The sequence below is a fragment of the Leucopleurus acutus genome (assembly GCF_964270905.1).
Source record: "Leucopleurus acutus genome assembly, chromosome: 8".
Classification (NCBI taxonomy): Eukaryota; Metazoa; Chordata; class Mammalia; order Artiodactyla; family Delphinidae; genus Leucopleurus; species Leucopleurus acutus.
In genome coordinates, this window is record NC_139151.1 from 19098058 (window position 1) to 19111603 (window position 13546).

Below are 13546 nucleotides of genomic sequence, written 5' to 3' on the forward strand. Positions count from 1 at the left end.
CACTTATTTCCTGTCTTGATAACAGCCATCTTAACAGGTGTGATGTGAAGTTGTATCTCATTGTAGTTTGATTTGCATTTCCCTGATGGTTAGTCATGTTGAGCACTTTTTTATGTACCTATTGGCCATTTTCTTTAGAAAAATGTCAAGTCCTTTGTCCATTTTTCATCAGGTTATTAGTTGTTTTTGCTACTAAGTTGTATGAGTTTCTTATATATTTTAGGTATTAATCCCTTATCAGATAATATGGTTTGCAAATATTTTCTCCCATTTCATAGGTTGCCTTTTCATTTTGTTGTTTCCTTTGCTGTGCAGAAGATTTTTAGTTTGATGTAGTCCCACTTGTTTATTTTTTCTTTTGTTGATTGTGCTTTTTGTGTCATACCCAAAAAAATCATTGCCAAGACCATCGTCAAGGAGTTTTTTCCCCTGTGTTTTCTTTTAGGAATTTTCTGCTTTCAAGTCTTACATTTAAGTCCTTAATCCACTTTAAGTTAATTTTTGTGAGTGATGTAAGATAGGAGTCCAATTTCATTCTTTTGCATGTGAATATCCAGTTTCCCAAACACCATTTATTGAAGAGACTATCCTTTACAGGCAGGGACTTTTTTAATCTGCTGTGTTGATTGTTGAATTCCCAGAACCTAGAAGAGTGCTTGTTACATAGTAGATGCTCAATAACTATTTGTTGGGTGAGTGAATTACTGGCATTAGCAGAAGGGAAGAAAAATGGGGCTATTCTATCAAAATCCTCCTGTGCTCTGGAGCTCTCCTGACCTCCTTGGGGGGGCCTGTCAACTGAGGTAAGAGGATGCTGCCAGCCCTTGGAGCTGAGATCTTTGGCTGCCTACTTTGGTTCTGGGGATGTACTGAGCACACTGTCATGGTCCAACTGTTGCCATGACTCTGGTCTGCTGCTCTCTTGGACACATGGGACTCAGCTGACCACTGGGTGGCTTGTGTAATAACGCATTTCTTGGAATGGGGAACATTTGGGCCCCCTGAGATACCATTACCTGGAGTAAGAAAATACTCTGGGACCCAGAGCCTATAGTCCTGTGTGAGTAGATAGAGAGATGGGACAATGGGGAGAGGACAGGCATGAGAGAAACTCCAGCCTCACTCCTGACAAGGGGGAGGCAGCAAGCCCTCACAGGAGCTCTCCTTATAGGAGAGCAGTCTGCCTCTCAGCTCAAAGCAAGGCCCTCACCACATCCCAACAGACTCAATCTGCCTTTTATCAACGTCCTCCAGAGTGGCAGATATTAGAGAAAACTCCCTCGGGTCTTAAAAACCATCTAGTCCAGCCTCCATCCAGCACCCAAATCTCTATGACATCTCCAGCAAACGATCTTCCAGCTTTTGCTTGCAGACGTCCAATGAGGAGACTTTTCATGACAGCCCATTGTATTTTTGCAGAAGTCTTTCTTGTTCCCCAGATCGGTTACACAAAACCTTCCACCCATCCAGACCTTCCTTTGGGACTACTCAGAGGAAGGCAGATTCCTTTTCAGTATCAAAGTCATTCCATCATCGTGCCTTCTCTTCTATAGGCCATGCCCTTAAATTCTTCCAGCACAGAGTGTAGAGCAGGAAGGACCATGGACAGGGAGGGCTGAGGCCATGCATGACCTGCCTTAGAGTCTGCAGTGCTGTGCTGTGCGCCTGGGGCCTCATGGGTGCTTGACCAAGTCCATTGAATGAATGGATGAGTCAAAGAATCCGGTGCAAGCTTCTCAAGTAAAGTGCATCTCAGTGAGGCTTAGTGATGTCCGCAAGCCCATCAGCTCTTCACACCAGAACTAGCTCCAGTTCAGAGGATTTTCCAGAGTCCCCTACCAGAATGTTTAGAGACCTTGCTTTGCTTTGTCTTTTATTTTCGGGTTTGGCCTTGTAGCCCATCTGGCCCCTGTTCCCTCTGTCCTCATCTGCTCTGCTCCTCTTCCTGTGACCCTTCCCATCATCCTCTCCACTCTGCCTTAGAGCCTTTGCTCTAGTTTTCTCTGCCCAGGGCTCTCTCCCCCCAGATGCCCACGCGGCTAATTCCCCCTCGCCTCCTTCAAGTCTTTGCCTTAATCTCACCTGCTCAGTGAAACCCACCCAGACTACTCCATTTAATACCCTCACCTGCCAAGTCCCACCCCAGCACACCTGATCCCTCTTACTCTGCCCTACTTTTTCCCATAGCCCCATCACCTCCTAATATTCTACGGGATTGACTCCTGTTGATTCTTTATCCTCTGTCTCCACTGATAGAATGTTAGCTCCGTGAGGGCAGGGGTCTTTGGGGGCTTTGTCTACTGATGTATCCCAAATACCTGAAACAGTGCCTGACACCTAATAGGGGCTCAGTAAATATTTGTTGAATGAATCTCCTGCTCAGAGAACGCAGCAGGGCCCCAGGTCTGAATCAGCTGCCAACAGGGCACAGTAGGGGCTGAATACACAGTTATTAATAGATAGACTGATTGATTACATGACATGTCTTTGCTGTTCTGTAGCACTGTGTATTGGGCACTGGCTACCCAGCTGAAGGAAGAGGTGTGTACACAGGCTCTCCTGTGGTTGCCACAGAGGTCCCACCCATGGCCATGGCCTAGTGGGTGCCCTCTATGCCAGGCCGCAGCAGGAGATCTTTGCAGTATGACTGGGTTCATGGTTGCCCCCTTTGCTTTCCAACCCATCTCAGATGCCCCACGTGGTAAGCTGAATAATGACCCCAAAGATACTCAGGTCCTAATCCCTGGATCCTGGATATGGCAAAAGGAAGTTTGCAGGTGTGATTACGTTAAAGACCTTGAGAGGGAGAGATTATCCCAATCTGCCCTAAATGTAATTACAAGTGTCCTTATAAGAGGGAGGCAGAAGGAGATCTTATGACAGAAAAGGAGAAGGCCGTGAGATGACAGAAGCAGAAACTGGAGTGGTGAGCCTTGGAGGAGGAGGAAGGGGATGCAAACCAAGGAATGCAGGCGTCCACTAGAAGCTGAAAAAGGCAAGGAAATGGATTCTCCCCTCAAGGCCTCCAGAAGGAAACAAACACCTGCCCAAACCAAAAACCTGCCCAAACACCTTCACTTTAACCCTGTGAAACTGATTTTGGATTTCTGACCTCCACAGCTGTAAGAGAACATATCTTTGTTGTCTTTTTTTTTTTTTTTAATTGGAGTATAGCTGCTTTACGATGTTGTGTTAGTTTCTGCTGCACAATGAAGTGAGTCAGCTATATGTATACCTACATCCCCTCCCTTTGGGACTTCCCTCCCACCCCCTACAATCCCACCCAACTAGGTCATCACAGAGCACTGAGCTGAGCTCCCTGTGCTATACAGCAGGTTCCCACTAGCTATCTATTTTACACATGGTGGTGTATTTATGTCAAACCTAATCTCCCAATCTGACCCTGAGAAAACCATAATTCAAAAGGACACATGTACCTCAATGTTCCGTTACAGCCCTATTTACAATAGCCAGGTCATGGAAACAGTCTAAATGCCCATTGACTGATGAATGGATAAAGAAAATGTGGCACATATATACAATGGAACACTACTCAGCCATAAAAAGGAACGAAATTGGGTCATTTGTAGAGATGTGGATGGACCTAGAGTCTGTCATACAGAGTGAAGTAAGCCAGAAAGAGAAAAACAAATATTGTATATTAATGCATATATGTGGAATCTAGAAAAATGGTTCAGATGAACCTATTTGCAAGGCAGGAATAGAGACGTAGACGTAGAGAATGGACCTGTGGACACGGGGGGGAAGGGAAGGGTGTTGTCTTAAGCCACTAAGTTTGTGGTAATTTGTTACAGCAACCATAGGAAACCACTGGAAGCTCCCCTTCACAACCACCAGCACAAACCCCACGTATGTTTTCTCACACCACACAGAACCTCAGACTCACACTGGAGCAGGAGGACCCTGCAGTGTCCCAGGTGATGGCAGCCCTGACAACCTTGTGTTGTTCCAAGTTGAGCCACCCTCTTTTTCCTCCTCTGCAGCTTTTTCCAAATGCTTTACCAAAGGTCTTGCTGGCCTGGAATAGCTTCCCTGAGAAGACCCTCTGCATCTTCCTGCTTCTAAATATTTAATTAGTCCTAAATGAAGAATCCTCCAAAAGTGTAGAGCACTTTGCACATCTGCTGACATAATCACATTTGCGTGGTTGCTGTTGCTTCTGATTGTCATCCTGGAAACTTTCCTTCCCCTCTGGCTCCGCTGCAGGTGATTGCAGGCACACTGAGAGCAGCAGCACTTTCCAAAGCACATCCTCTTGTTTCCTGGAAACCTTCCAAATTCTATAGCTCTATTTGTCATTCCACCAAACGAAGGTCGAACTGATCAGCCCCAGAGTATTCCTGAATTCTCCCATAAACACAGATCGCCATGATGCAGGGTTCCCAGACTTGGGCTTTTTATAAACAAGTCAGCATGACAATCCTGGAAGGTAGAATTATCATTCCCTCCTTACAGATGAGGAATCTGAGGCTCAGGATACCGTGGAATGTGGCGGTTAGAAACCAGATATGGTGACCCTTAGAGCTATGCTCCGTATGTTCCAGATGTCCCCTTTTCTGGCACTTGTAAGAATCTCACTTCCTGGTCTTGCAGTGGTTGGGCAGGTTGCATGACTGAGGACAATAGGACAGTGAGTTGTGAGCAGAAAAGATACATTTGTCTTCCAGGCCAGGCAAGACCCTTGTGAGATCTCCTTCTCTCTACCACGGTGACCAACGATGTCCCAGACGGAGGCTGCTCCATCCACGTGGGTCTCAGAGGAAGGACATGGATCAGAGTTGGGGCTGATCCAAGGCAGGAACACAGCATGCTGCTGTAAGCCACTGAGAGCTGGGGGTCATGTGGCCACCACTAGCTTCTCCTGACTGCCTGGTTTAAAAGTCAGCCCTGCCACTTTCTAGCTATGTGGCCTTGGATGAGTCAGTCAGCCTCTCTAGAGCTTGGCAGGTTGGATGCATGGCATCTGCCACAGAGTTTGGGGGAGGATTTAACAAGATAATATGAATAAAATTCTTAGTGCTGTGCCTGTCACATAGTAGATGCTCAGTAAATGGAAGCTGTAGTCACTGTTGTTGTTGTTACTGTTATTATTATAAAAGAAATTCAGTTAATTGCCCAGAGTCCCCTTAGTTAGAAGTGACTGTTGGTAAGGTACAGGAGGGAAAAGGGGACCGAATTTTCTTCATCCTATGTGTTGGACATCATTACCCATATTTTATTTTATATTTTCACATCTTTATTGGAGTATAAATGCTTTACAATGTTGTGCTAGTTTCTGCTGTACAACAAAGTGAATCAGCTATACATATACATATATCCCCATATCCCCTCCTTCTTGAGGCTCCCTCCCACCCTCCCTATCCCACCCCTCTAGGTGGTCACAAAGCACCGAGCTGATCTGCCTGTGCTATGCAGCAGCTTCCCACTAGCTATCGATTTTACGTTTGGTAGTGTATATATGTCAATGCTACTCTCTCACTTCGTCCCAGCTTCCCCTTCCCTCGCTGTGCCCTCAAGTCCGTTCTCTACGTCTGTGTCTTTATTCCTGCCCTGCCACCAAGTTCATCGGTACCGCTTTTTAAAATTCCATATATATGTATTAGCATATGGTATTTGTTTTTCTCTTTCTGACTTACTTCACTCTGTATGACAGTCTCTAGGTCCATCCACCTCACTACAAATAACTCAATTTCATTTCTTTTTATGGCTGAGTAATATTCCATTGTATATATGTGCCACATCTTCTTTATCCATTCATCCGATGATGGACACTTAGCTTGTTTCCATCTCTGGACTATTGTAAATAGAGCTGCAATGAACATTTTGGTACATGACTCTTTTTGAATTATGGTTTTCTCAGGGTATATGCCCAGTAGTGGGATTGCTGGGTCATATGGTAGTTCTATTTTTAGTTTTTTAAGGAACCTCCATACTGTTCTCCATAGTGGTTGTATCAATTTACATTTCCACCAACAATGCAACAGTGTTCCCCTTTCTCCACACCCTCTGCAGCATTTATTGTTTGTAGATTTTTTGGTGATGGCCATTCTGACCGGTGTGAAGTGATACCCCATTGTGGTTTTGATTTGCATTTCTCTAGCAAATTACCAATGGCATTTTTTGCAGAAGTATCCATATTTTACAGATGGGTAAACTGAGGCTCAGAGAATTATTTAACTTTTCTAGGGTCACAGAGTCATTAAATGATGGAGCCAGGATTTGAATTTAGCCCTGGATGATTCTCTCCCCATCCTCTTCTTTATTTTCTTTGAAAGAGAAGGCTCCCAGCCCTGGGCACCCCTAAGCCCTGCACCCTCTACTCCAGCCCCAAATAGCTCCATCACTTCCTCAGAGCAGCATGGCTTGTCACACTACAGTGCCAGCCTTCTTAGCCTCCTCCTTAAACCTGGACCTGGCCCATCCTGACTTGACCTGCGGTAGCCCAGTCCCATATCTGACCCCTTCCCTTACCCTTCCCACCAGCTTCTCTTCAACCTGGGCAGGGGAGCACAGGGGGTCCTCAGGATTCTAGCCCAGGATGGTGTGTGCATCTTCTAACATGACAGCACGAGGGCAGGGCCTCTCTCCCAGCAGGGTTAACCTCGGGGAGGCGCACTGCATTGGGAAACAGAAGACCCCAGCTCTCCTCTGGGCTCTGCACTTGAGAATAATGACCCCTCATGTTTGCAGCTCCCACCCCCTCAGGAGCTGATTTAACTCTGCCACAGCTCCCTGCGACAGGGAGGACCCCGGTTATCATCACCACCTCCCTAAACTCTAGAGATACTAGATGCACCTCGATACTGACATCTAGATACTAAAGCTAATAGGTGTTAAGTCAGATAATCCTGAGCTCAACTTCTACTCTTTCTCTTACTTACTCTGTGATGTTAGGCAAGTTATTTAGCCTCTCTGGGCCTCTGTTTCTGGATCTGTAAATTTACTCGACCCTGTAAGATTATCAGGAGGACTCACTTATGTGCAATATGGGAAGTTCTCACACTTAGTGAGTATCCCATAGGTGGTAGCTGTCAGCAATCAGTATCATTACCATCATCTTTATCACTATCTATGGTTTACTGTTATTTTCTCCCAGCCTCATCTACAAAATGAGAGCTTTGAACGAGATGGTCTAATTCCCTTCCAAATTTGAGTGACTCCCTCAAACTCACACACACACACACACACACACACACACCCTGCTGCTCAAAGAGGCAGCGCAGGGGACCCCAGATTTACAAAGCCACAGTGACAAGCCTGAGCTCTGCTCAGTTACCCTCAAGGGTCAAGTTCAGGGAGTAGGCAGAGTGTCATGGAGGCTGAAAGGCAAGAGGGCAGAGGGTGAGGGAGAAACAGGTCAAATGCCCAGAAGGGTTAGCAGGGTGCAGGGAGACCTAAGGTCTTGGAGTGCAGCCCAGAGCCATCATTTGGAATCAGTGCCCCATAAAACCTAATGGGTGTTTGAAATATCACCAGCCAGGGAAGGTCCGGGAGTTGGAGAGAGCTTTCATCCCTCCCCGCAACTGGGGCTGAGACATGGTGGCAGGGAGACCTGGGTGGGGAGACAGAGCGTCGTCTCCACTTGCACCCTGGCACCTCTGGAAGGCAGGCAATGAGCGGTGACGGCAGCACGGCGCACCTTGTCACCTGGGGTTCTTCCCGTCCCCACCCCCGGGGCCCAGCGCTTTGATGCAAGATGGCAGCAAAGCACTTGCCCCACCGTAGCTTGGCCGGCTGCCTTCTGGGGAAACTGGAGCACATGTTCCTACATCCAGGACTCCCAGTGCCCCACGCTGTGCAGGCCTGTGATTACATGCCAGATACGGTGAGGGCGACTGCAGCTCTGGTCGCAGGTCTACCTTCGCCCGGTGTTCGGAGGCGCCAAGCTCTGGGGAGCGGCGAGGATTTGGGCGCGCAAACCTGCTCCATCGGTCAGAGGCCAATCCGTTAGAGGAAGCCCCTCCTGCGAGGGGAAGGATTCACACAGTGGAGGTCCGTGGAGATACTCTGGCCATGACCTGGCCGGCAGGAGGGCTCAGGAGTTTGCTGCACTGAGTTTGCTCCACGGTGAGTGGGCTCTGGGGGAAAGGGGCCACCTGATGGTTGGTATCGGCAGCTTGGTTCTCCAAAAAAGAGGGTGTCTGCTGTCAGGGGAAGGAGGGCAGTGGGAGGGGCCTTCTCTTCCCTTCACTGCCCTCTCTCTTTGGACGGCATACACAGAGTCATCTCCAGCATCTGCCCACAGCCTGTAATTCAGCCACCCAGCTGCACTGAGTGCTTGGCTGCTCTGGTTGTGGGGAGGGCAGATTACTGAGTGGAGTGAAGTGATTGGCAGGTGCCTGGGGGGGCCCGGCTGCCCTGGTAGCAGAGGCAGGCTCCACGTGACGCTGTACTGCCCGAGAAGCCCCAGCTCCCGGGACTCCTGTGTGTCCCCTTCCCAAAACTCAGACCGTCCCCCTTTCCCTTCATCATTCTGTAGATCCACGCTTCTCTGTTATAAGCAAGTGAATCATCTGGGATGTGGTTAGAATTCAGATTCCAATTTAGAGCCCAAGATTCTGTATTTCTAACCAGTTCCCGGTACTGTTGCTCTGCTGCTGATGCAGGGACAATGCTCTGAGTAGGACATCTTTAGAATTTTCACAGCATTATTATGTATATGATCTCTGCTCTCATAACAGCCCTGTGGAAAGAGTAATGATAATAATAATAATGGTAGTAGCGTATATCATTCTCATTGCCTCCAATGCAAGACACTGAACCCCGAATTTCATAAATCCTATTTCAATCTTCACAGCACCTCAGCAAAAGAGCTCTTTCTCAGAATTTACAGATGAGAAAAAAGTTGACATTCTGAAATAACTTGCCAAGGTCATGAACCCAATGAGCGGTGGAGTTGGAATTCAAACTTCCATCTTCTAACACTGGTCCCTCCTCTATTTATATATAAGGTTGGCAAATTTAAGCTTCTTTTAAAAAGTAATGGTCAAGGGTGTAAGCTCTGGAGCCAGAGTGTGCCTGACTTTAGCAGAGAGCCCAAGAATCTGGACCCAGACTCTTAAGATTTGAATGCTAGCTTTGTCACTTGCTAGCTTAATGATCTTGGGCAACTTACTTAACCTCTCTGTGCTTCAGTTTCTTTAACTGAAATGGCAATGATAATACTAGGGTTATTATGAGGATTATACAGTCAGCCTTCTGTATCTATGGATGTGGAACCTGCAGATACAGAGGACTGACTGTAAGACACGTGAGCATTTACAGATTTTGGTATCCAAGGGGGTGGGGTCCTGGAACCAGTGCCCCTCAGATACCAAGGGACACTGTAGAAACTATGATATATCATTATATATGCATCTCATAATATATATAATCCTCATAATAACCATAGTATTATCTATCTATCATTGACCTTAAACAAATAGACAGTTATTTCTTCAGCAGTACATGGGTTTCTTCAGGATCAGCAAAGAATTGTAATTTGGGGTCTGCAAGCATGATGAGCCATGTGTAAGTGTTGTGCAACAAAGAGAGGAGAACTCTTTTAGAGAGGGCGACAGGAAGCTGGGAGGGCTATAGTAAACGTAGAGTCCATTGGAGGAACTGAGATTTCAAAGCATAGTGGCTTTTCATTGGCTGAGCTCCTGCCAGCCTAGAAGAGAAAGATTTTCTTCTTCCTGTAGGGCTCTGCTATCATCCAGGGTGTGAGAACTCCTCCTTCTGACCTCTCAGCTCGAGATTCATTGAGGTCTCTGTTTATTCATTTTTATATTATCTGTCCAATGAGATTATAGACAGAGAGCACTTAGAAAAGTGTCTGGCACAAATATCAGTGATATGGTTACTTGTGAAATGGGGATATTGATACTAAAGATAAAGACTGTCATTCAATCAAAGATTTTGCAAGTGTCAGACACTTTTCTACATGTAGTAACTCATTTAATTCTCATAATAATTCTATAAGCTAGGTTTAATATTAATCACATTGTATAGATGAGGAAACCGAGGCACAGAGTTTAAATGACTTGCCCCAGATCACATAGCTAATAAGTGACAGAGCTGGAATTTGAACCCAGTGTGATTCACGCAACACGTATTGACATATTGATTGAGTGTTTACAGTGTGCCAGGCACTGCTGTAGGCACTGGAAATACAGCAGTAAACACAATAAACCCCCTGCTCTCTAGGGGGTCCTAGACTGATACCTCCTAAGCACTCAGCACAGTGCTTGGCACATGGTCCTAGACTAATACCTCCTAAACCCCCTGCTCTCTAGGGGTCCTAGACTGATACCTCCTAAGCACTCAGCACAGTGCTTGGCACATGGTCCTAGACTAATACCTCCTAAACCCCCTGCTCTCTAGGGGTCCTAGACTGATACCTCCTAAGCACTCAGCACAGTGCTTGGCACATGGCAAAACCCTCAATGAACACTAGCTCTGCTTGTCCTCTTACCCTTCTCTTGCCTGTGGCAGACATCACAAATTGATCACAGCATTCTTTCCCGCAGAGCCTGCCTCCGTCCAAAAAACCTGTCTTAAGACAGCACTCCAGGCAGCCTCTGTCTGCACTGAGACCAAAGCTATGTCAGCTCTGAGTAATCATGGAACAAACGAACATTTCTGACCTCAAAGCCTGTGGTGTCAGCACCCAGGAGGAGGCAGATGGGACAGAGACAGAGGGAGGTTCATATGGGGAAGAGCCGAGAAGCCAAGATTGACCAGGGAGGTGGGGAGGGAAAGCACTACCAACAGCCGCTCAACTCCCTTGCTCTCGGCCTGGAGCTTTCGAAAGAGGATGAGCAAGACGACTGGGCAGGGGGCTGGCTATCCACATGCAGGTCTGTCCCTAGTGACACCAGTTAGGGCTGGTAATCCTGCTAGGCCCTCTTGGGCCCCAGGTCTTTGGAGCCTGGCACTAGGCTTGGGGAGAGGTAGAAGGTGAGGTAAAGGGCGAGCAAAGGGCTCCCCATCCTGGCTCTACTGCCTGCTATCGAGCCCACCTACTGCCCAGCAGTCCCCTCCTGCCCAGCAGAAAGCCTGGCTGCAATTCCCACTTTATGGCCTCTGCCAAACGAAGCACAAACTTCACTACATCACCCCCCTGACAGGACAGGGAGGGGCTGGAGTGAAACGCTGGGCGGCTTCAGCCCCTAATCTAATCACTGGCATGGGTTATTTCAATTCCGGAGTGTGCTGGGGGCGTGGCAGCTCCCAAAAGCCTCCATGCTGGTGCTCAGCTAATTGCGAATCTCTTACTGTCTCCCAGGTGAGTAACTCAGGACTAAGAGCTTCTGGTTGCTGAGATGGAGTGTGAGCTGGGGAACTAGACAGGGCAATACCTGAGATGGGCCCTGGGGCACAGATGGGGTTGCAGGGAGGGAAGCACAGTCTTCCTGGAGGGGACACAGGGACTGTTGTCCCTGCCCTGGGGTGACCACCCACCATCTGGGAACTGGTCTTAAAACCCAAGACCTAGAAACAGACTCACAGACATAGAGATCAGACTTGTGATTGCCAAGGGGGAGGGGGAAGGGGGGAGGGAGAGGGATGCACTGGGAGTTCTGGGTTGGCAGATGCAACCAACCCAAAACAACAGTGGATAAACAACAAGGTCCTACCGTAGAGCACAGGGAACTATATCCAATCTCCTGGGATAAATCATAATGGAAAAGAATATTAAAAAAAAGAAAGTCTATATATGTATAACTGAGTCACTTTGCTGTACAGCAGAGATTGGTACAACATTGTAAATCAACTATACTTTGATTTTTTAAAAAAAGAAAGAAAGAAAATAAAAGCAAAACCCAAGACCTGAAGTTTTCTGGAACCTCAGAGCCACAGGGTAGGGTAAAAATTTAAGTTCCACCCCTTCCTACTAACCTTGTCTTTAGATATATAATTAGATCCCTGAGGAGTGAGAGGGCCCGGGAAGCCTCCGGGCTTTACTGAGGGGAGAGCTAATGCCTTCAGGCAGCTTCAGGCTGGCTGCCTGCAGGGCGGTTCTTTGTTTCCTTTATGGGTCTGGCCCATAGAGGCTTCAAGCTGGACCCCGGGAGACTGGCTGAGTCATGGAGATGTAAGAGGCGAGGGGCTCAGTATCCTTAACCACACAGCTCCTCTCCTCTAGTACAACTGGAGAAGGAGGTGGGGATGTCTTGGGAGGAAAGTGAGACCTCTACCATCGAATTATTGGCCATCCAACAGGATGCAGAGACTGTGGGAGATTGTGGCAGCAGCCCTTGGAAGTTTTTCTGGATATAATGACAAATAGAGGGCTGCCTGTCTAGCCAGGGGTTGTGCGTAACTAACTTTTTATTCTAGATGTTAGTGAAGTCCCCAGAACTGGAGCTGAGATTTCTTGGTGAGTGCTGAAACTACCTGAGATTCTGGGAAACAGCAGATGGTAGGAGCATTCACAGCTGGGAAAATCCCATTTTTGCTCTGTTCCTCAGTTGTCTTCCTCTATGAAATGGGAATCATGAAAGGTATAAACACTTGGAGAGGCTGAGCCAATGCTGCTCTGTAAGTAAGGGCTGCTGGTGCCCTATCTTCGTCCCACTGCAGAGGGACACTATTCCAGGAGGAGGGCTCTAAGTGCCATTCGCTAATGATAGCTTTGCTTCAGGCCCTGACCCAGGGCTTAGAATGAGTCCCTGGCTGCCATGTTGACATCAGGGCCACTTGGCACTTGGACAGAGGAGGTCCACACACTGGGGCCTAGCTCAGCAGCCAGGCTTCACTCCTGAAGGCCTGCTGACATAGAGAGGTTGGGAGAGATTCCCTAGGGAGAAAGCCAAGGTGAGCTGCATGGGAAGTGAAATGGGAAGTCCCTTGGGCAGCACCCACCCCCACCCCTCGCCCGGCCCGCAGCCCAAGTCCCTGACAAGGAGGCATATGGTGGCTTCAGCCCTTGGCCTTTGGATTCTGGAATAAAGGCCCTTCTGGGGCATCCAGTCCATAAATGGATTCTGATAGAGGTAGCTGGAAGAGGACCTCATAGCAAAGACTAAATAATGGAATTCGTCTGTTGATAGCAGGCAGGTGTTTTTATTTCACAATATATGATTTACTTTTCCAAGTACTCTTAAATACATTGCTTCATTCTGAGCCTCAAAATTCTGTGATATGGGTAGAATAAGTATAAGCAGCCCCGACGTCAAATAGTAAGCTGAAGCTCTGAGAGGTCAGTCTCAAGGTCCCCTGGCTAGGTAGTGATGGAGCCAGGAGCAAAGTCAGGTGGTGGAAAGGAAGGAGCCTCTGTAGTGGGGACCTCACCGCAGATCTTTTCCTTTTCTAATAACCGAGACAGTGAAGAAAGATTTGGGATCAATTTAGAGGCTAACTGAGCAGGTCGAGGCAGAGGAGACCAGGAGCAGGAAGTAGGAAGCGAGGAAGGAAACAGGTGGACGTTTGCATGGACACTTCCTGTTCACAAACTTCTTACGCTCCTCATTTCATTAACAGCAGCAGCGGAATTTCATGGACAATTGGCGTTGAGCATTAACTGGGAGGTAATGAGAGG